This window comes from Lemur catta, chromosome 9, assembly GCF_020740605.2.
Source record: "Lemur catta isolate mLemCat1 chromosome 9, mLemCat1.pri, whole genome shotgun sequence".
Classification (NCBI taxonomy): Eukaryota; Metazoa; Chordata; class Mammalia; order Primates; family Lemuridae; genus Lemur; species Lemur catta.
This window is the reverse complement of record NC_059136.1, coordinates 90,282-114,067: the sequence shown is the minus strand read 5'-3', so window position 1 is coordinate 114,067 and position 23,786 is coordinate 90,282. Positions and strand designations below refer to the sequence as shown.

The following is a 23,786-nucleotide window of genomic DNA, read 5'->3' as shown; positions in this document are numbered from 1 at the left end:
TCTGTTTTTGTATTTTCCGAGTATCCTATTATATGGTTATGTTACTTTTAGAAATGTAATATTTCATGGCAAACAAGTATTTTACTTTAAAATTGCATTGAACAAAAAGTGTTAAACTTCAAAACCTAAACAGCATCTTTATAGATTCTCTATCAAATGGAGTTAATTTTAAAATTCTAGAATATATTCTGAAGCACTAGGTTCTTCTTAATTCTAACACTTAACCTGGGAGAAGTAATTTACTCTGAGAGCTGCATTCTTCACCTATGAAGTGGGGCTAGTTTTAACTCACAGTTGTGAGGATGAAATGAGATAATATGTAAGTACCATGGAGATGGATCATGTTTTGAAAACTTCAAAGTTTGCAAAGATATAAATATAAACCCCTTAAATACCAGAAGAAAAAATTTTAAATGTTTAGTAGCTTGAACTCCAACATTAGATAGACCTATATTCAAATTTTAGCTCTGCCACCGACAACCTGGATGACTTTGGGCAACTACTTCACCTTCTCACTACAGTACCTTCTCAGCAGTGTGGGGGTAATGACCACATGCCTGTGTTGCTGTGAAAATTAAATGAGATAAGTAACTTATGTATAGCACAGTGCTTGTCACAAAATAATGGCTCATTTAATGTTACCAATTATTATAATCCTCCTTAAAACCACTTCTGCAGTTAATGAAACTGAATATTATTATTAACGTCTCAATCACTGTTTCACATTAAGATACAAAAATAGAAAAGACATTCCCTACCCTTAAGGTTCTCACAGTCAATAAAAGAAATGGAAATATATTTCAAAGATCATAGGAGACTACAATAACTAATAAAATCAAATTTTATATCTATTACTATGAGAATAAAGACAAAGGGGAACAGGATTGGTTACAATGAGGAATGTATCAAAATCTCAAAGGAGATGATATTTTAGTTGGATCTTGAAAGACTGGGTATGATTTTGTCCATTAATGAAGGAAAAATACAAAATTAAAAATCCAAGCCAGGCCTGATGGCACATGCTTGTAATCCCAGCTACTCAGGAGGGTAAGGTGGGAGGATCATTTGAATCCAAGAGTTCGAGTCCAGGCTGGGCAACCTAGCGAGATCCCATCTCTTAAAAAAAAAAATCTATAGAGTGCTCAGGCCATTGAGACTTGTCTCATCAGATGGAACACTGAGAGGGGAAAGGCTGGCTGTAAAAAGAAGAAATATTATGATCTAATTGTGAAGAGCTTTATAAAAATGCCCTGCCCCATTATTTGGACTTTATGCACAATAGGGAAATCAAAAGAGGATTAAAGAACACAATCAGACCTAAAATTTAGAAAAATAACTGGTAAAATTAGGTTGACTTAACAGTGCCAGGAAAGACTTCCCAGGGATGACATTTGGAAGAAGAGTCTGGGAAGGTCATCCCAGGTGGCGTGTGGGAGACACAGACCTGAGGACCTGCCAAGCGCATCTCCGGCTTCTGGAGCATAGCAGAGTGGGGGCAGCGGAGGTGATGTGGAAGACACGGGCCAAGACAGCGACACCTTTGCCCAGGAATGTGGGCTTCAAGGGCAAGAGAGAAAGGCCTGCGATGGTAGAGCGATCTGAGAAGATGACGTTGTGGAAAAACAGGGGCTGGAGGAACAGGCAGGAAATCACAAGAGTGAAAACTCAGCCCAGAAGAGGGAAGAGCAGATGGACTCTAGAGACATTTGAGGGGACCATTCAGTCTAGCCTGGGAGGGAAAAAAAATGAGTATGTTCTATTTTTTACCATTTTTCTATTCAAAAAGCACTCACTATTCCCCTCTACCTATGGATTAAAATGTCAATGCTAGCATTCAAGGCCTTCCTAGTCTGACCTCTCTGCCTTTTTATCCACTTTCCTTACACCCCACGGTCCCTCTACTTGGACTGTCCTCTCTGCCATGTCAAACCCCATCTGACGATTGAGGCCTGACTAATTCCATGCCACCCACAAGGCCTTCCGAGCTCTCCTGGTGCCTCTCCCCTCAAAGAAAGCCTCCAGTGTTGTAAATTAATAAACCCTCATCATGTGGTAACAACCCTCTCCTATTACTAGGTACTACTGTATGATTCTTTAACAGCTGTTTACATTTCTATGTGCCTTGTCTGTATGTTTCCTTCATAGAACTGCAAAGAAATGTCAAGCACATGACCGCAGCTAGACAATCCAAGGCAAGATGAATGTCAGAAGATTTTGGCTTCCTGGAAAAAACTCACCATGGACTTTGGTTATTCAGAATTAGCTACTTCTTCTGTAAGGCTATCAGGTAAAATAAAATAGTAATGATAAGAGTGGTAAAGTATACCTGCCAATCCACTTTCACAATAAGATATGTAAGAAGAATAAATCAATATAGGTTGAAAGGAGAATACAATGAGTAATTCCATGAAGAATCCTTGGAATTACATAAGCAGCATAATAACAAGTAGTTTTTCAAACTAACTTATTTACAAAGAAGTAATTTAGGAGTGGCCATTCTCCTCCTCTCTAATAATTTTAAGAGAGAGAGACATAGCAAACTTTAACTTAAATAAACAGTTTCTGGAAATTGGGCTTCAACAAGTGAAATTATAATACATAAAAAAAGAAATAATATGTACCTAGTTGCAACTTCAAAGTCAAGCTACACACGAAGAGGACTTACAGTTTGGGCTTATATATATCTGTAGCAACAGGAAGAACTCCAGGAGAACTCAGAAATTTCAATGCCAAACATGTCACAAGAGGTCAGAGGTCACATTTTCTAACTTGGGTTTTACCCTAAAGTAAGCAATACATGTAATTAATTGATGCCCTATTCTGAAACATTAACTTGAATGGGACTAGTCTACCAATCCGCTGTTAGTCTAATCATGCTAGTCACAATGTGATCACCTCTAAAAACACAAAGTCAAAGTTACTCAAGACAGAAAGGAAACACCTAGGTTGACTATTTTGATTGCTTTTTCCCAGTAGTCAATAAAAAATAAGTTAACCTCCCCAATCACACTGCCTAGCTAATAATGCCAGCAGAGACTAGTAAAAAATCCATATCTGTTTCAAAAGCATGTCTTTAAACTATAACTATTACTTAAAATAATTATAAACTTCTAATGCCATGTTATAATTACCCAAATTAGATGTGCATAATTTGTTTGGTTTAAAGAAAAGCAAGTGATATATGTAACTTGATTTTATTGGACATTAAACTATACATGGCATTTAGAGAAATAACATGACAATGAGTTATGAATCATATTAGGAATCTGCATGACTGAAGGCTTAAATTTCACTTGTTACTGATTCTTTGTTCTTTGATTCTTCACCCTTTACATCTTGATTGGAAATCTGTAAAACAAGGGCATCATCTGAAGCATAAAAATATTTTATAAATATTTAATAGAAATGTTAAGTAACTGAGTATTTCAAAGCTTTAATGACACCTATCCAAATTACATAAAAGTGATGAATTCATGTGACAACTATAGTGTTTACAGACATTTAAACTGAAAAGAGGACTACTATTATCATGCGTATCTTCATACAACCCTCAACTGACTACTGTATTTCCTTTTTTAATAATAAAATGACTCAATTGTTTCAATTTTACGATGATTAAACATTAGAAGACATCCTTCCATTTCTAGAAATGTAAAACGTTTTTACTGAGAGGCCAAAATTCATGCTTATTTAGTTCCCAAATGAAGTCATCTATAGAATTTATGTTATCATTAATTTATAAACATGAGCTGTAAATCAGAGGGACAGCTTCACCATTAATCAAAACATCAGACTTAATCCCAGATATGTATTTTGAGCTCAGATTGATCTTTTTAGTAAAAATACTTTCCATAGCAAAATAATAAAACTTGTGAAAGAAGTTTCCCTTAGGTATATATTTTTAAAGATTTGAATTATTGAATAAATCTCAGCAGTGATTCTGTAACTTACAGCACCTTTCCTACTTTCTTGGATACAGCACTAGCAGTTCTTTTAAAAAAGGAAAATTAAAAGAAAATGGTAAAAAGGACTCAGAACACTCTTTCCTGGGGAGGTATCATGGACAGGTACTGCTATGAACTCTGAATGTTGGATATCATCATACTTAGGTGGAATAAACATCTAGAATGAACACAGATACATTCTCCTATTTTTTTATTGAGATAAGAAGATTATTATTAGTTCCAATTAGCCGGGCATGGTGGCGCATGTCTGTAGTCCCAGCTACTCGGGAAGCTGAGGCAGTAGGATTGCTTAAGCCCAGGAGTTTGAGGTTGCTGTGAGCTAGGCTGATACCACGGCACTCACTCTAGCCCAGGCAACACAGTGAGACTCTGTCTTAAAAAAAAAAAAACAAAAAGATTATTACTAGTTCCTAAGAGTTCAATCAATTATGAGGATCTGAGGCTTAACTACTTTAAAAGGCCACAAATTCTACTCATGGAATTTCCTTTTAAAATTGCAATGTAAGTCTTACAACATTCAGGATCCTGTATTTGATGATGAGATTGCTGTGGATTTTGAGGTGTCCAGTGTTATATACAAACATGAAGAACATGCCTTGGGTTTGTTTCTGCTAAAAGGCATTTTTTTTTTTATTGCTTTTAGCTCTGCTTTTGAACTTCAGAAAATATCCAGTGCCTTTAGCAACAAATTTTTTTTTTTTTAAAGATAAATCACAAGATTGTTGTCAGCTGGGAAGATGGTGGAGGTAACAGTTTTAAACTCGCCCCTGAACCTCCTAGACAGAGTTACTGGAAGAGAAGCAAACAAAACAAAGCAAAAGGCCCTGGGACAACATATACAGTACCAAAAAAATTAAGTGATAAGGAGTCCTGTGAATCCCAAAATTTGAGCAGTCAGGACAAATCTGCAAGAGCTACTGATCTGCAATCAGTACTGACAGCTATGGAGGACAAGGAGGGACACAGTGGGGAATCTAGGGGAGCTGAGTACAGGAGGACCAACCTTGCAGCTGCAATGGACAGGGTGAGACATCCTCACGTGAGACGATTCACAGTAACGCACGGATCCATGGTAAAGTCCTCAGGAGCTGGAGCACGACAGTCCTGTGAACACCCAAAATTAGGCAAAGCTCCCTTCCAGGACAAAGCCCCACATTATAGATAAGTGTGAGGAATTAAAATATCAAATACTACTGGAGTCAGTTAAAAAGACCTTTACTATAAGAAAGGGTGGTTCAAGGAAAAATGGGGGAAAGATAGAGAAAAACCTAGGAAATCTCAAGAAATATGAGGCCATATTTTTAGCACTTCACAAAACTGGCATAAGAAGAGCATTAGAGCCATAAATCTAGTAAAAGGATTCAGACCCACTTCTACCTGCTACAAGTTTGGGAAAACAGATTTTCACACCAGAATGACAACAGGAAGGACTGCAGCTCACAGGACAGAGTGACACCCTTAGATGAAGGCATGTCAGAAAGATATGCCTGCAAAACAGAAGAAAACCAGGATCCACTGTTTCAAGAAATGAGAAAAGACATTAAGAAAATGATATAATAGGAATGCTGTAAATCAGAATTAGAAAAACTCAGGAATGGGTTAAACATTTGAAGTAAATGGAAAAGAAATCACTTCAGAAGTGAAGTCTAAACTAGAAGCTACACAAGAGTGATTATACAGCAGATAATATCAGATAAACATAAGTTGCAAAGAATGAAAAAATTAAAAATCAAAAAGAAAAAAGATGAAAAGAATTCAATTGAAAATTACAAACAGAAGACAGGAAAAGAAGACTGAACACACTAAGACAGGCCTCAAATAATATAAACTAAATATATATAATAGTAATATAATCTTAACTATATATAATTTTGTTTCTTATTCTCAGATAGCTGTGTATATAATGTTGCATAAAATATTGACTAATTATATGATATTCTAAAATTTTATTGTTCATGATATCCACAATTCTCACCATGTCAGAGAGGAGGTAAGATTTTAGATAGAAGAGATACATAAAACCCAGTAGCCATAAATTTCAATGGAAAATATCAGTATGAATTAATGAGGTGTTTTTATCTTTTAAAAGTATATTGATTTCCTAACTCTGTCCATTCCAAGGCCTAGAGAGACAACACAGTAGCAACTCGGAGTGGCCAGAAAGTACTCTTGAAATACAATTTCAAACTAAAAGAAACCGGAGCCCTTGGAAGAAAGCAGTGGTTTAGGATGTGTACAAAATGGGCCTTAAACCCTGTCACCCGAGAAAGCAGGAACAAACTTTGGGATCCAACACAGAGGCCCCCACTGGTCAAAGATGGGAAAACCTCAGCATCAGAAAGGATTTTGTCAAAAAATGACAACTAAAAGAAAAAACCTAGCTGGTTACCACTGAAGGATGCTATTTTGAAAACTGGTAAGTACATAAAGAGAAGGAATTAAACACTTCTCCTACTTTTCCCACGTGAACCATACCACAGCATAACCAAATAGCAGATAATGGGAAGCCTATGTCCTTACAGAGGCATTCCAGTTAGCAAAGGAAAGAAAATTAGATTACCACCATTTTGCAATTCTTAATGAATTACTGGATCTAGCATCAATAGCTACATATATCACAAAACGAGATAACTGACACGTGTGCCTCCTGAAAACACAACTTTCCGCAGCCTGTGCAACAGCCTCGACCCACCCCACAGCCTCTGGACCAACCATCAATTTCCGGGAAATACAGAGGACTGAGCAGCAGGTCAAACTGGACCACAGAGCTGTGATCCTCAAAAGCCAGACTATGAGAAACCAAATGACCCAGTTTCCCCAATCAATAAATCCCAAATGAAAGCCACAACAAAAAAGATGGATGAGAAATCCACAGATCAAAACAGAAACAAGCAGAATGAAGCCATTATACCAAAGTAAATGATAATGTTTAGGATGCAGGATGGCCTAAGAGGGAGTCACACCAACTCCCATAACTTTGAATGCATGACTAAAACTATGTAGCTTTCAATTTTTTTTAAAATGGAGTCACCAGTCAAAATAAAGAGTGAAACTTAATGACTACATATGCAATCCTAACAATAATTCTTCTGCAGCCTTCTGTAACTTCAGCCATTTCTAAAGTTTAAAAGACACCTCTATGTTGAGACTTACCTGTAAATAAGCAGAACAACCTGACCTAAAATGAATCCAAGGCTTGAGAGTGCAGAATAGGCATATCAGGCTTTACAGCAAAAGATCAGAGTGCCTGTCCTCGTCCCAGGCCACTTCCTAACTGACCTCAGGCAAGCGCAACAGGCAAGAAAGTTGACGTTAACCAAGAAGCAAAGGCACTGGGTCAGGCAGTTCTCTGCACAGTCCCCCCTGGAGCCAACTGTCCAGCAGGGAAATAGTTACGACTGTGACTGATGTTGGGAAAAAAGCACAGAACGCTGAGACGTGAGCCACTGCGATGGGGGGAAATATGACACAGCTCTCAGAGGGAACGAGGCAGAGGACACACGGGGAACCCCTCCTGAGCACTTAACCTCCGATTTTCTTCCTTTCTTTTCATCTATCTTTAGATGACACTAATAAAACTAAGACTATTTACTAGGTAAAATAAATTTATTGATATTTAATTAGGAACTATGGACCTCACAACATGAAGGAAAATAAGCCTTGGCATCATTTAAGGCTATACCGATGAAGCAAGGAGAGAAAGGAACACTTAATGACAAGCCGCGATACAAAAGGAGAAGGTGTGTGCAATCCTGTTTAACAACCTTCGCATCTTTTGTCACAGTTTAACTTGCGCACACACGTACACACATAAGTGTTGCGATAATCCAACAGACGTCTGCACCCGGCACTGTGGGGTTAATTCTCTGACTCCCACACAGCAGGTGGTCACAATCTAACAGCAATATTTACTAGGAGAGTCTGACAGCTTCCTAGGGAACATCCCTAGAGCTTCTAGAAGGATGCTACACGTGAGATCTAGAAAGATGCTACACGTGAGAAAAACGAATAGTCTGAAAAACTGAAATGTTTCAGTCAAGCTTACATGATTTTAATTTTTAAAAACAAATCCAAAGAACAGTATTTTATTTCAGCGGTCTTCTATGAGCAATTTGATATACAAAAACTGTTTTCTTAAAAGTCTCAACCATAAGAAAATACTTTTTATTCTTTGAGATTTCTTTAAATGTTTTTATTATCAACATCACCTCTCTGTAATTTGTATTTAGCTACCACACCTCAAATTATTTGCTTTAATTAAAACTATAATAATTAAAACAATGTACTATTTATTTTATTCTTACTTTTCATACAGTATTATTTTGTTCCTTCCACTAACCTACAGGAGCTAAGAGTTGAACATGGTCAGCGTCAAAGTATTCTGAGGGTGAGTGTAGAGTCAGAGCCACACAGAGCCTGAACACTTTCTCCATCTTCTGTTCCTTCCCTTGCAGGTAATTTTATGATCTTCTTCACCAGAATACAGGGAAGGGACAAAAATATATGGAATTCAATTTTGTTACTTATTAACAAAAGCCAACAAAAAGTGTTTAAGTGAGCTTTTGTAAATTATCTGTTTCCATTTTTACAAATAGCATTTAAAGAATATGGAGAAATAGGTATAAAGAAATTTTATCTAAATTAACAGCAACAACAAAAAAACCAACCTCCAAACATTTAAAAAGATAAATTTGACTTTTTTTTTTTGGAGACAGAGTCTCACTCTGCTGCCCGGGCTAGAGTGCCATGGCATCAGCCTAGCTCACAGCAACCTCAAACTCCTGGGCTCAAACAATCCTCCTGCCTCAGCCTCCCGAGTAGCTGGGACTACAGGCATGCGCCGCCGTGTCCGGCTAATTTTTTCTATATATATATTTAGCTGTCCATATAATTTCTTTCTATTTTTAGTAGAGACAGGTCTTGCTCTTGCTGAGGCTGGTCTCAAACTCCTGAGCTCAAACAATCTGCCCACCTCGGCCTCCCAGAGTGCTAGGATAAATTTGGCTTTATTCCTTTAAAAATACCCAGAGAAACAAAATAAAACCAAGTTCTTATTTTAAGACATCCTTATAATTAGTATATAACAAGTAAATAGAAGAGTCATGAATTAGTTTGATTTTTTTTTTTTTGTATCTTGAATCTTTGTGTACCAATATAAATAGCATTACAAACTGGGGTGGGGAGGAAATTTCTTTTTAAAAACTGAGTGGTTTGGCCAGGCGCAGTGGCTCATGCCTGTAATCCCAGCACTCTGGGAGGCCAAGGCGAGTGGATTGTTTGAGCTCAGGAGTTCGAGACCAGCCTGAGCAAGAGCGAGACCCGTCTCTACTAAAATAGAAGGAAATCATATGGACAGCTAAAAATATATATAGAAAAATTAGCCGGGCATGGTGGTGCATGCCTGTAGTCCCAGCTACTTGGGAGGCTGAGGCAGAAGGATTGCTTTGAGCCCAGGAGTTTGAGGTTGCTGTGAGCTAGGCTGATGCCACGGCACTCTAGCCTGGGCAGCAGAGTGAGACTCTGTCTCAAAAAACAAAAAAACCAAAACCGAGTGGTTTATTTAATAATTTCTAAAATATAGAATGAAATTGTTAAAAATGCTGTCAGTGGGCTATGACCTAATACAATTTTGCTTTGTTTTCTTTTGAGGGTCTTTGAGGGGCTCTGTGGCCCCAGTTAGAGTACAGTGCCATCATCATAGCTCACTGCAGCCTCCAACTCCTGGGCTAAGGTGATATCCTCCTGCCTCAGCCTCCCAAAGTGCTAGTATTACAAGCATGAGCACACAGCCAAGATGTTATTTACTTACTGCACATACCATGCTTGTCCTGTATTACAATGAGTAATGAACAGTATACTATTTTTAGACAGCTTCACTACATAAAAGCAAATGATTAACTAAAATCCATTTTAATAAAAGACCTAAATAAAGTTACCAAGAGTTAAAAATTCTGATAACTGCAAAACTATTATAAATAGTACATACTGATATTTTACTTATCTAATATTTATTTTATAAACACAAGTTGCTTGTGTATGTTTCTATATTTGTTTTTCTAACAACTATATACTCCTGCAAAGAAAGTGACTTCAGTCCTTTGTAATATATGTTGATTAGCATAATAAAGTATTTTTGGACTTTTCCCCCAAGATCTCACATGAAATTTTACAAGGATTTTTTTGTTTGTTTGTTTAAATTTACTTACTTGGTAATACGGTCAATGTTGGCAATTTGCTTCTGGTTCCGTATAATCTCAATGGCTGCCCAAAGATGCTGGATAGCTTTTGTATCCGCCTGTCATCTTTTTGTTAAACGTGCCATGAGCTGTTTACTTCTTTAGCTGTAGTAATACATAAAAACATAAGGGAAAAAAAGATTACAAATTGAATTATTATTAACACAAGCGAGTAACATCATCAGTGCCTCTTGACTACTGATCATACCAAGGTAGCAGGTAGCTCTGCCAACTTTCTGCCTCATTCCCTACCATCCACCTCACCACTTTCTTCATACAAGTTACCATTTGCTTCGTTACTTCATAAAAAGTGAGAGTCTAAAAATGAAAAGGTTAAGGTTTTCCCAAGGAGAACAAATGGCTACCTTATGCCAACATGTTTTTTTAAATAAATTTAAGTTTTATTCTAATGCACAGAAATATTACAAGACAACATTTATCAATAATGCATTGTTTGTAATTTGATCAATAGAAAATGGAATTTAAATGCCCTAATTGTTTGTACTTTGGTTTATTATAATCATGGCTTAAAAAACCCAATTGTATATGCATATATTGATAAATGAAAGCATTTCAATAAAATAAAACCATGAACAGAAAATGCAAAGAGTATTAATAGTTACTTCTGGGGTAAGATGGAAAAAGCTGGCAAACAGGATACCAGAGGGCCACAAATTATTAGGAACAATCATATTCTTGAATAGATGTTAGTTTCAGGGGTATTTATTACATTATTAAGAAACAACATTGCTATTTTATTCAAATTTCAGTATTCTGGATTAACAGAAGAACATAGTCACCCGACCTCCAGATGATTTTCCACCTGTGTCTGGCAAGACTGGGGAAAACCCTGGGGCTACACTCGGGTGTCTGATGACTGAGGGTTTCACAGAAGAGGCCTCTCCTGACTCAGCTTGGAGGGACTCGTCTGTTAGGAACAGCATGAGCCTAGGAAACCTTCATGACGAACCTTGTGTTAGATCATGAGCCCCAGCATTTGGGAACAACTGAAACATATCTCTAAATCTTACAGATTATAATACTGTTTAAATTCTAGGCCTTAAAAATACAGTAAACATTAAAGCTTCTGGGATTCCTAAAATCTCCTTGCCCGGACCTTTCCCGTCCCATAAGGGAAGAAAATGAGCGAGGGAAGCTCATTCTCAGCACTTCACTGTATTCCATGATTGCAACTGAGCCCTGTGAATCTCCTCTTTCCCCACCTCCACACTTCCTTTCACAGCCCCCTCAGTCCTCCCTTTCCTTGACAAACCCAAGTAAACCCCACAGTTCAACCAACTGTAGATCAAAAATATTTGAGAAAAAAATTGTATCTGTACTGGACATGTACAGACTTTCTTCTCTTGTCATTATTCCCTAAACCATGTAACAACTATTTGCATAACATTTACATTGCATTAGGTATTATAGGTATTATAAGTAATCTAGATATGATTTAAAGTAGATAAGAGGATGTGCATAAGTTATATGCAAATACTACACCATTTTATATCAGGGACTTGAGCATCCATGGATTTTGGTACCTATAGGAGGTCCTGGACCGAATCCCCCACTAAGGAACAAGGGACAAATGTATATGTATGTATGTATGTATACATGCACACACATACATACATATACACATAAACACAAAGATGAGTATACCAGCAGCAATGAGCATACCAGACATCCAGACTTTGGTTTCTAAATACTATTCTCCTCAAAAGGAACCAGAGAAATGGCTAATTTCAGGGCTCAGGCAGGGAAAGTATTGAATAAGCCTAGAACATCATGTGCCATAAAGTATGGAAATTCCCAAAAGATCATGGAGATATGTCAAAATGACACTGGAGCTAACCAAGGGGCTCCCACTGGCTAAATCTGGGACAATTTGAACATCAAAGAAATGATATAATGAGAGCAATTGTCTATAACCCATTGAATAAAATAGGAACCTAGGAGCCCATACTGATATCAATTAATAAATAAATGGGGGGTGGATACAGAGGCAGGAAAGCTTTCCCTTACAATACAAGGTCAACTAATAAATGTAGAACGATGATGGAAGGGATGATTACCATTTGGTAACCCTTATAATAATTGTTTTGGTCAAGGAGCAAAACTGGATACTAATATAAATGGGTGAAAGTGTGATCAGGAACAGGATTTTTACATAGTCTCAAAATATCTCCAGACAATATTTATTCATTAACTTTCCATTGCAAAGTCTGGCAGATATCATCTTACCAAATGATAAAAGTAAATGTCATCAGCAATGGGACAAATCAACATCATGTGCCTTCTGATAGGATGCATTGAGAAGAACACAGCATCACTTCTGTGGTATTCCTGCCAAAAATGTATGTCCTGAGTACATTGGTGGTATAGTGGTGAGCACAGCTGCCTTTCAAAATGCATGTCCTAAATCCAGTCATGAGGAAACATCAGGCAAACACATACTGATAGACATTCTGCAAAGTAATTGGCCTGTCCTCTCCAAAATATCAAGGTCATGAAAGGAAGGAGAGACTCAGAACTGTTCAAGATAGAAGGAAACTAATGAGACATGACAGTTAAATGCAACATGTGATCCTATATTGGATCCTGGATCTATAAAAGACTTTATTGGAGAAAATCAGTAAAATTTGAATGAGGTTTGTGGATTAGAATGTGCTATTGTATTAATTTCCTGATTTTGATGGGCATAATGTGATTCATATAGAAAAGTGTCTCTATTTTTTAGGAAACAGACATTGAAGTATTGAGGGGTCCTGTGACATCATATCTGTGACTTACTGTCAAATGGTTCCAAAAAAAATGACTTGTATCTACAGAGAAAGAGAGAGTGATAAGGCAGATATGGTAAATTTCTAACAACTGGGAAATCAGGCTGAGGGAACACAGGATATCTTTGTACTGTTCTTGAAACTGTTTTGAAGAGTTTAATTATTTCCACTTTAACAGTTTTGAAATATTTTTAATAACCCTATTGTAACATCCCCTTCAGCAATTTAATTCAAGATCAGTATAAAATAAGAGCATGAAGCTAATAAGAAATAAGTCATGCACAAAGGAAGAGAATTGATAAAGATAAATAGATAAGAGTTACTAAATATATTAAGACCTATGAATCTTGGATGCTATTTTTTAATTACATACTAAATTTTACTGTTAAAGAGCCATGGGGGGCCAGAAAAGTCCTAAGAGGTCTTTTCTTCATATATTTTTATATTAGGATCAAGAATAAAGTACAATGATCCCAAGAGGATTATGTATCAGAGAGTTCTTCTGGAGTTAACTCATATAAGGTTTTTATTTTATTTCGTCATAAAACAAGTCAAGCAAAAAAAAGCCTAGCTCTCTTTTTCTGCTGTGACAATGTGTCTGGTTGTCATCTGTGGCATATGTATCACACTCTGTAAACCTGTATCTTGCTCTTGCCCTATAATCCTATCTTTCTCTCCTCAATAAACCTCATTTCCATGCTTGCCTTACAAAAAAAAAAAAAAAAAAAAAGCCTAGAGAAAACATCACCAGGACTTAATTTTGGATGGGGAACGAGGGAGAGGCAAGTCTCAAGGACAAAGCTTCCATTTCTGGCTTACACGGGGTACTGAAGTAAGGACTGTGGGATGAAGACTAAGTTTGCAGAAGGCAGTGGTGTGTGCGTGTGTGTGCTGAGTTCAGTTTGGGGCAGACCAAGTTCAGATGCCTTTTAGAAATCCAAGGGAAGATGCCAAGCAGCTATGTGGAGATACAGCTGGGGAGTTCAGGAGAGCACATGCTGAAGATCTGTGAGACACCCAAGAATAGTAACCAAAACCATAACTGCAGATTTGACTTCCCTAGGATAGAATATGGCAGAAAGAGACCTAGGCCCGAAGAACTAAGAGCAAATCCAGGAGAGCTATCCTATAGAAATCCAGTGAAGATAGGGTTTCAAAAAGTGCAGAGTATCACTGAAAAGTCAAAAAGCAAAAGGAACTGAAAAGTCCACTAGATTTAGCAAACTGTTGGTCACTGGTGACTTTAGCAAGAGTAATATTATTTTGTTGAAATAATATTGTTCCAAATCAGATCAGGGTGGGTGAAGGAGTGAGTGACAGGTGGCGAAACTGAAACAGAAATAGAGCTCTTCCCAGAAGACAGACTGAACAAAGGGAGGAGGCAGATGGGAAAGGACCTGGAAAGAGATGAGAAGGCACAGGAAGGTCTATGGTTATGCAAATTTTATCCTCATTTTAATTCAAATACGTACATATGATTTTTCAAAAATCAAACAATCCTAAACCCTGTACCTCTATTGCTGCTAACCTATGGCAATCCCTGCCCTCTATTTTAGTTTTGGTTTTTGGTACTTACCTCTGTATTTATAAGCCCTACCCTTACCTACTGACGTCCTACCTCAAGTCAATTAATCTCTTCCACATACACCCACCCCCAACAAAAATGCACATACACTATCCTTCCTCTTATCTTCTCAATAAAGTCATACCCGACTTTCTAATTAAACCAGCATTCACTGTTTTTATTTATCATTTATTTATTTATTTATTTATTGACAGAGTCTCGCTTTGTTGCCCGGGCTAGAGTGAGTGCCCTGGCGTCAGCCTAGCTCACAGCAATCTCCAACTCCTGGGCTTAAGCGATCCTACTGCCTCAGCCTCCCGAGCAGCTGGGACTACAGGCATGCGCCACCATGCCCAGCTAATTTTTATATATATACTTTTAGTTGGCCAGATCATTTATTTCTATTTTTAGTAGAGATGGGGGTCTCGCTCTTGCTCAGGCCGGTCTCGAACTCCTGACCTTGAGTCATCCACCTGCCTCGGCCTCCCAGAGGGCTGGGATTACAGGCGTGAGCCACCGCGCCCGGCCCAGCATTCACTGTTTTAATTACCAGGACTACGTGCTGACACTCACAACTGCTCTGAACCCTTATCGCATCTCCAGTGCTCCAAGACCCAGTCAAGACATTTCCCCAGACACAGAGCAGGGCAACTGTGGGCTCATCTCCTCTATTTACTTCCTCTCGGGACTGCAGTCTTATACTGCCTATTGCCCAGTGCCGGAAAACAATAGCCTCGTGTATTTTACCCAGTTTCATCATGGAGGGTGGGAATGTAAGTCCATTAGCAGTTGCTCTGCCATGGCCAGAAGTAGAAGTCTAGACTGTCTCCTAGTACCCCTGTTTCTAGAAGGGCATCACCCACTTTCAAGACAGTCTAAATGAGAACTGTTCTCATTTGCCCTTTTCAGAAAACACACCTCAAGGCTTTTGCAGTATAGAAAAAGGTAGCGAGCTGGCTGCAGGTGCTAGGGAAGGACTCTGCGCATGTAACTACCACAGACTGGGAGAAATCACCCCATTCTCAGCCCCTTCACTTCCCCACCCCCAGAGGGACCTGGTGCCTCTAATTCTTGAGATTTCCATGGCTTTGAGGCTCAAACTGGCATGTTCCTTGGCCTTCCCTCTCAGGCACTTACCTTTCCTGCTAAATCAAAAGACACTTCCACCACTTTCTTTCCAGTTTCCAAAATGTCATCTTTTCTACACTCTAGTCTATCTCATTCTTTTTGTCTCTATATATGGATTCACACACACACACACACACACACACACACACACACACACACACACACACCAACACTCATTTCAATAGGGTTTCAGGAAAGAATGCACATTCAGTTAATCATGTTTCAACAAAGGATTCATTTCAAATACTAAAGGCTTCAAAATGCTTGAGATCCTATAAAAAGATTCAGTTGAGAGGATGAGGTTGACTATATAAGAGAGGAAAGACATACATAAACTTTTTTTAAAGCCAGAAGATCAAATTCAAGCCAGAGAAAACATAGTTTTTAATAAGAACAAAAAAAGTATATCACATGCAAATTAATAACTTTGGCCATATTTGAAAAAATTTATTAATATTTATAAATCTAAAGAATCCTAAGGAAAATAATTATCTTCTCCTAAATAGAAATTCAGGAATATGCCATAAAATTATTGAAATCAATATAAAAGAATAGTGAAAAGAAAGTATTCAATTTTCTCCTGCTTAATCATAAAGAGTGGAGAACTATAAAGGGCTTCTCTGTTAGCCTCAAGTATTTGATGCATAAAAATGTCCTCTGTACCTATACAACCTGCACTGTACCTGCCAGAGCACAGCACAGTTCCCATAAGAGTTAGTTTGTTTTGACACTTTCTTTACATTCTGTGGGACAGAGACCCTACACCATTCAGCATGGGATCCAAGCTTAACATGGAAAAGTCTGAATTTAATAATTCCAAAACACTGTACAACACTGTATCCTGGGGAAGCAAATAAATCTATATAAACAGAAATTTTGGGTGCAGATTGCATAATTCAAATTTTTGCTTTCTTTCTTTTTTTTTGAAACAGAGTCTCACTATGTGGCCTGGGCCAGTGTACAGTGGTGTCATCACAGCCCACTGCAACCTCAGACTACTGGCCTCCAGCGATTCTCCTGCCCCAGCCTCCTGAGTCGCTGGGACTACAGGCGTGTACCACTACACCTGGCTAATTTTTCTATTTTTTGTAGAGACAGGATCTCGCTCTTTCTCAGGATGGTCTTGAACTCCTGGCCTCAAACAATTCTCCCACCTCAGCCTCCCAGAGTGCAAAGATTACAGGTGTGAGCCAAATTTTTGCATTCTGAACATGTCAAAAACACTATCACATACAAAAATGACCTAAAGCAGTTTGCTGTCTACACATTTCTCCATAAAAATGGAAGTCTACAAAAAATCATAAATTATGGAAGAGATTTGAGTTGTAATAGCTTATCAACAATTTACTACATTAAAAAGATGAGTATATCACGTTAATCTAAAAATTTTAGAACTACATTATGAAACCTAGGCTGTTAGTTTCTCTACTTGCTATAAATTATTTTGGTTTTATCCAAAGTGGGTTATGTGTCCAAACCTAACAAATATTAAGTTACAAACTTCCTCCATTAAAAACTCCAATATTTTACACTTCTAATAGAAAGCAGCCTATAAGTATATAAAGCTAAAATTTCAAAATGTAAAAAATTCTTTATTCACAGGAAGGAAAAACTCTTTCATAAGGAAGAATGTCATTTACAAGCAAAAGGGAGTAATAATTATTAGTGACTATTCATTTCTGCAGGGACAGAAAGAACTAGAAGGAAGTTAAAAGGTGTTTTTTTTTTTACATCTTGTCATGTAAAATTACGATTAAATATAACATAAATATCTCCCTATTCAGCAAAGATAAACAAGTATTCTCATAAAAATATAGCTAAGAGCTGAAAATATTTGCTGTTAGACAACACTACTAATTTTGCATCATTTTGCACTCCACGTTGTTGGGCCAGCAAAGTTTTTTACCAGTGATCTAAATCAATACTGCAATTGGAAGTTTATGGAATTATAAGCATAATACATTGTATTTTTGCGATAACTTTCTGGTTTGTATTGATTAATGATGGTCATTTCTAAAGACTTTTCCTAAAATGTTTTTGAATACTTAAAAAATAACTATTACTATCAAAGAAAATTACTGAGTTGTCTATAGCAATTCATAACAAAAGCACACCTAATTTTGTTTAATGGACATTAAAGAAAATAGGAAAAGGGCCCAGTTCTATTAAAGTGCGTATTCCCGTTAGTGGGAAGTGTAAAATTTTGCTTATTTCAAAAATTAACCTAGAATCATTCATCCAATGTTTTTGAGCACCTACTATTTGCTAAGCACTGCTCTAGGTACTCAGGATATAGTGGTGAATGATTCAGAAAGGTTCCTATACTTATATGGCTTAGTGTTAATATTTGAGGCTATTGGGGGAACAGACAATAAATGTGAAAACAAAAAGATGATTTCAGATAGTGACAAGTCCTGTGAAAAAAAGAAAAGAAAAGGAAAAAAACAGCAGGCAATGGGGAGTGCCACTTTAGATTGGGTGGTCAAGGTTGCTGTGGTGGTCATCAGTGTTGTTCACTAAATACTTCTAGTTGTCCTAAGCAACAGCAGTATTGCACTTGTAAAGGAAAATCAAAACCTCAGGACCCTCCAACTCCTTATGCCAAAAGGGAAGGTCAAGCCCAGATGCTGAGTCATGCAACACCCTCTTGCAAATGAATAGCTGTTACTAACACTGCTGGCCAGATTGCCACAGAAAGGTAAAGGGCTTCAGGCATCTACATGGACAGTTCCCACAGATCATCCATAAGGACACTGTTTGCTGGCCGCCCATCAATGAGGACATGCAAATTGTAACTTCCAGGTCTGCAGGCTAACTCTAGCTCCTAAAACTAAAGTCCACTTTGATTCCACACTAATAATGTGGATTACAAGTTTATCTTCCCAAGTGCAGAACAGAGACAAGATCATTCTTTCTTCCAGCTACCCAGGGACATCTGCATAACTGATTCTTCCTTTACTCCCTTTTCTCTTCAAACATTTACCTAATCTTGTGTAAAATGAAGATTTCCTGGCACTAACACAAGAATGTCACCATTTGCATCATGGCCCACCCTCTCCCCTTTTTTCTTTCTATATGCCCTCACTCTTTAAATACTGAGTTTCCAAATCCCTCTTCAGATAGCACAGGTGCTTCTGTGGTTTGTCCTTGAACTTTGGCTTCGTAACCCTCCACTGATTGAGATCTTTGCCTGGCCACCTATTTGGGTTGTCACACTTCCCCACAACCCTAAAAAAGTGATTTATGACACTTGGCATTTGAAGATTCATGAATCTTACTCTGATTTGCTACGCTTTTTCTATATACCACGGGCAATGGCAATGCCCCAATGGTGGCTGCTGTCAGCCTCCTACCAGAATGAGGACCATTCGAGGCAGAGCTCCCACTAACCCATGATGGATGGGTAGAATGAGCATGACCCATTTTTTGAACCACTGAGGTTTGAGGTTGCTTGTTTTGGAGCACAACCTAACCAATCCTGCCTATCATAGAAAGTTAGGGAGATCATAAATGAAGTAAAACTTAAATGATGAAAAAGAGCCAAGGGGAAAACACATGCAAAGACATAACTGAGAAAGGACAGTGGCGGGAGTGTGGCGAATAAGGAGAATCAGTATGAAGGAGGTGGAGAACTGTACTCAGATCAGGCCATGCAGGATTGAAGGCAGACTGTGGGCAGCTTGGGCTTAATACCATTTTGATAGGTGAGCAAGGTGGGGATTTTAAGCTGGAGTGGGTGGGATGGGCATCGGGGGGCTTTTAAGGGAAAAGCTACCTAATGAATCATGAACAGGTAAAGTCCCTTTCTACCACCAAATTCCAGTTGCCTGATCTCAGGCGCAGACAAGAGACCAAACAGCACCTTTCTGGAGAAATTAAATGATCCCAGAGAAAGAATTTTCAGACACTGACATTTGAAGGAACCTAAAGAAAAAGCCATCTGACCACCTGACATCCCAACAGTAAAACCCACACAAAGAATGTCCAACTAGCTTCCCAATGTCTCACTCATAAATACAAACAGACAGCCAGGAATCACCAGACATTTGAGACCAGCTTCTCCACAAAAGAGAGAAAGAGGCCACATGGAGCAAACAGAATACATATAATTGATATCATGGAAAAGTAAGAAATGGAATTGCACGTATAAACCATAAATAGGATACGCTAAATAGAAATATTCAAAAAACTTTAAATATGATAAACAAATTCAGTAAAAGGGTTAGAAAATAAAATTGAGGCAATCTTACACAAAGTAGAAACAAAAGACAAGAAATACACAAATAGGAGATAAGAGAAAAAAACTTTGCGATACAATATCTGAATAACAAGAGTTACAGAATGAAAACGGGAAAAATTATTCAAGAAAAGTACCTACCAATGAAAAATAGGCATCTGCAAATGGACAAAGACCATGAAATGCCCAGCATATGAATGGAAGGAAGCGCAAAGCACATCCACCTGGAAAGTCAAACACTGGTGGTACGAAGAGGAGGTAAAAGGCTCCGCAGGGTGGGTGACAGGAGAGGTCATAAAACAAACTGGTATCAGATTTCTCAGTAGCAACCTGGAAGCTAGAAAATCATGGAGAATGCCTTTTAAATTAAAAAAAAAAACAGAAGTGGAAGATGAAGATGTGACTCAATTGCCACAATCACAGGATAAAACTTTAACACATGAGAAGTTGCTTCTTATGAATGAGCAAAGAAAGTGGTTTCTTGAAATAGAATCTACTCCTGGTGAAGACACAGTGAACATCATTTAAATGACAACAAAGGATTTAATAAATTTAATTGATAAAGCAGTAGCAGGGCTTGAGAAGACAGACTCAGTTTTTTTTTTTTTTTTGGAGACAGGGTCTTGCACTCTTTCCTGAGCTAGAGTGTAGCGACATCATCATAGCTCACTGCAACCTCAAACTCCTGGGCTCAAGCCATCCTTCTGCCTTAGCCTGTTAAGTAGCTTAGACTACAGGCACATGCCACCCCACCCAGATAATTTTTCTATTTTTTATAGAGACAGGGTCTTGCTATGTGGCTGAGGCTGGTCTTAAACTCCTGACCTCAAGAGATCCTCCTGCTTCACCCTTTCCTATGACTCAAAATCCAGAAACAAAGCAAGCGAAAGGCTGAAAAATGGGACTACCACCACATACACACAAAAACACAAAGAAAACCCACAAAACCTAAAAACAAACAAGCAAAATTAAAACCTTTTACATGTCCAAAATACACCATAAACAACGCAAAAATATGCATGACAAATGGGATAGGTAAAAGTAAAAGAAATTTTTGCAAGTTAAATTATGAATTAAGGGTTAGTATCCTTGGTATGTTAAAAAAAAAAAAAAAGAAAGAAAGAAACTTCTAAAATTTCAGAAAAAGCCCCAAAAACCCAATGAAAAAAATGAGCAAAAGATACAAACAGAAAACACAACACAAAAGGTCAAGTTATGGAAAGACAATTTCTCTTAGAGAAGACCAATTTCTAAACTACATCTAATATAGCATTTCTATTTAATACCTATCAGACTAGCAAAACTATAAACAGGGATTCTCATATAGCAGTGGTGGGAACAGAAAATGTCCCAATGTTTATGGAGGGGAATGTGGCAATAACCACCAAAATTACATATGCATTTTCTCTTTGACCCAGCAATCCCACTGGCAAAATCACAAAATGATATACATACACATTCATGTCTTATGGCAGTATTTGTAATAGTAAATCCACAAGGAACTGGTGGAATACAGTGCAAGGCATCTACACAGTGGAATGCAAACAAACTAGAAAAAAGAGATCATATCATGTCAAAAGGCAACCAAAGAAAAAATTTAATGGATAAAATGGGCTACGTCAATATTAAAAACTTTTGTGCTTCAAAGGACACCATCAAGAAAGTGACAGCCAAAGAATGGTCAAAAAGACCTGCAAATCCTACATCTGATAAAAGACTTCTACTCAAAACACATAAAAGGTTTTTACAATTCAATATAAAGACAACCCAACTAAAACATGGACAAACGATGTGAACAGACATTTATTCAAAGAAGATCAACAAACAGCCAATAAGCACAAGGATGCTCAACATCATTAGTCATTAGAGAAATGCAAATGAAAATCACAATGAGATGCCATTCCCAACCACCAGGGTAGCTATAGTCAGGAAATCCGGACAATAACAAGTGCTGACAAAGATGAGGAGAAACTGGTATTCTCATACATTGCTGGTAGGAATGTAAAATGGTACAGCTGCTTTCAAAAGCAGTTCAGCAGTTCCTCAAAAAGAAAACAGAGTTGACACGTGACCACAGCAATTCCACTTCTATATATATGCCCAAAAGAACTGAAAATATATGTCCACACAGAAACAGGTACATGTATATTCATAGCATTATTATTCATAATAGCCAAAAAGTGGGAAAAACTCAAATGTCCATCAACTGATGAATGGATAAACAAAATGTGTTACATCAGATGGAATATTATTGACACAATGAAACATTATTCGGCCATAAAAAGGAATGAAATAGTGATACATGCTACAACATGGATGAACCTTGAAAACGTTCTAAGTAAAAGAAACCAGACACAAAAGGCCATATATTATATGATTTCACACATATAAAATGTCCAGAATAGACAAATCCAGAGACAAATAGTAGAATAGTGAGTGCCAGGGGCTGGGGTGAGAAGAGAATGGGAGACGACTGATATTGCATCTGGGGTTTCTTTTGGGGGCAGTGAAAATGTTCTAAAATCAGATACTAGTAACAGCTGCAAAACCTTGTAAATATACTAGAAACCACTGAACTGTATATTTAAAGAAAAAAGTCACTGGAGCCAATTTACATGTCACTTTGTTCAAGTGGGGAGTGAGCAGAGGATTATTTTTGTAGCTTCTATTTAAAATTATCAATTTACAAAGAATTTTCAATGATTCCTGATTTTTCCATGTGTCTCCCCTTCCTTTGCGACTTTCCCCCACCCTCTAGGAAAGTTTTCATCATTGTTACTGTTACCATTAACTTTTAAAAGTATCTGTTATGGACATTTTTCAAGCACAAAAGTAGAGAGAATTATATAAGCCTTTTGTGCTACAATAGTTCATTAACATGTGCCATGTATTTTAAATCTAAATTATTTTCCTGAAATTGCCAAGACCCAGGCCACAGCCTGAGGCATGGCTAATCACTCAAACCTGCCAGGATGGTGCTGGGCCAGTCATGTAACACTTTCAGGCTAACTTTGGGTGAATTCTGGCAAACTATTTCCTTCACTCACAATGACATTTCTCAAATTTCCCCTTCACTATCTTTGAAGATAGGATGGGCAAGGTAACTAGTGACCATTACATCACCTAAGGAGCAGGGTTCCATAAAAAAGGAAGTGAAAGAGTGAAAACAATGCACGTCATTAGACTGTTTCAGCTTTTGTCCTTTCTCACAATAAAGTGCCATTCTCCTAAGTGATATAATGTCTAGTTAAAGGGTAAGGCTTGATAAAGTATAAAATCCATCCCCATATACACTAAAACATACCCAGAATGTAGAGTACAAATATTTAAAATGTAAGGTAACTGAATATATTTAGTTATACTTTACTAGTGTGTTGCTCTTCCAAATGTAAACTATATTTTTAAAATAATAACCAGTTTACTGCCTTGAAGCAGTTCTCAGGCCACAGTGCAGGCACAGAGAATCCAAAAGGAGTCTGAGGACTGAGTTGCAGAGACAGAGACCAGAGACTGAAGTGGCCAATTTTCAGTTTAGCCTTTTTTCAGAGAATTCAGATTTTTCAAAGCCAATTATTTTCTATGATTAATACTTCAGATTCTTTTGCTTTCCTATTATTTACAATATTTAGGATAATTCTATGAAATGGTACCTACTTAAGAATACTGACTCACAATAGTATAGCCACCTAACATTTTCTACTCTGTTCAAGATCAAATTTTATAAAAACTGAGAAGACAGAACACTAACACCACTGGGAATCCAGCCACCTGGGGAAGGGCCATGTCATGCAGTGGGAGAAGCAAATAAAGAACATGGACCAGACTCTGCTGAACACCCTGTCAACAGTGCCAGCCCAGGGAGGCTTCCCT

The 23,786-nt window shown here is 37.7% G+C and overlaps 2 long non-coding RNA genes across 14 annotated transcripts in view; one reads left to right on the top strand and one right to left on the bottom strand.

The window, feature by feature from the left end:
• LOC123645051 overlaps window positions 1–11,545 on the top strand; it is a 53,856-nt gene extending 42,311 nt beyond the window's left edge. For 2 of the 3 annotated variants that reach the window (XR_006737386.1, XR_006737387.1), the window contains 2 exons: window positions 2,146–2,287; window positions 7,590–8,243. This is a non-coding gene — a long non-coding RNA (uncharacterized LOC123645051). Of the gene's footprint in view, window positions 1–2,145; window positions 2,288–7,589; window positions 8,420–10,971 lie in introns of those variants that run through there. The other variant, XR_006737388.1, reaches the window with a different exon arrangement.
• Window positions 3,176–23,786, bottom strand: part of LOC123645050 — a 32,055-nt gene continuing 11,444 nt past the window's right edge. For 5 of the 11 annotated variants that reach the window (XR_006737384.1, XR_006737374.1, XR_006737380.1 and 2 more), the window contains exons 2-4: window positions 10,172–10,306; window positions 4,969–5,069; window positions 3,176–3,348 (exon numbers count right to left, since the gene is read on the bottom strand). This is a non-coding gene — a long non-coding RNA (uncharacterized LOC123645050). Of the gene's footprint in view, window positions 3,349–4,294; window positions 4,339–4,968; window positions 5,070–10,171; window positions 10,307–11,704; window positions 11,728–12,448; window positions 12,813–20,057; window positions 20,141–21,371; window positions 21,478–23,786 lie in introns of those variants that run through there. The other 6 variants (XR_006737376.1, XR_006737379.1, XR_006737382.1 and 3 more) reach the window with 6 other exon arrangements.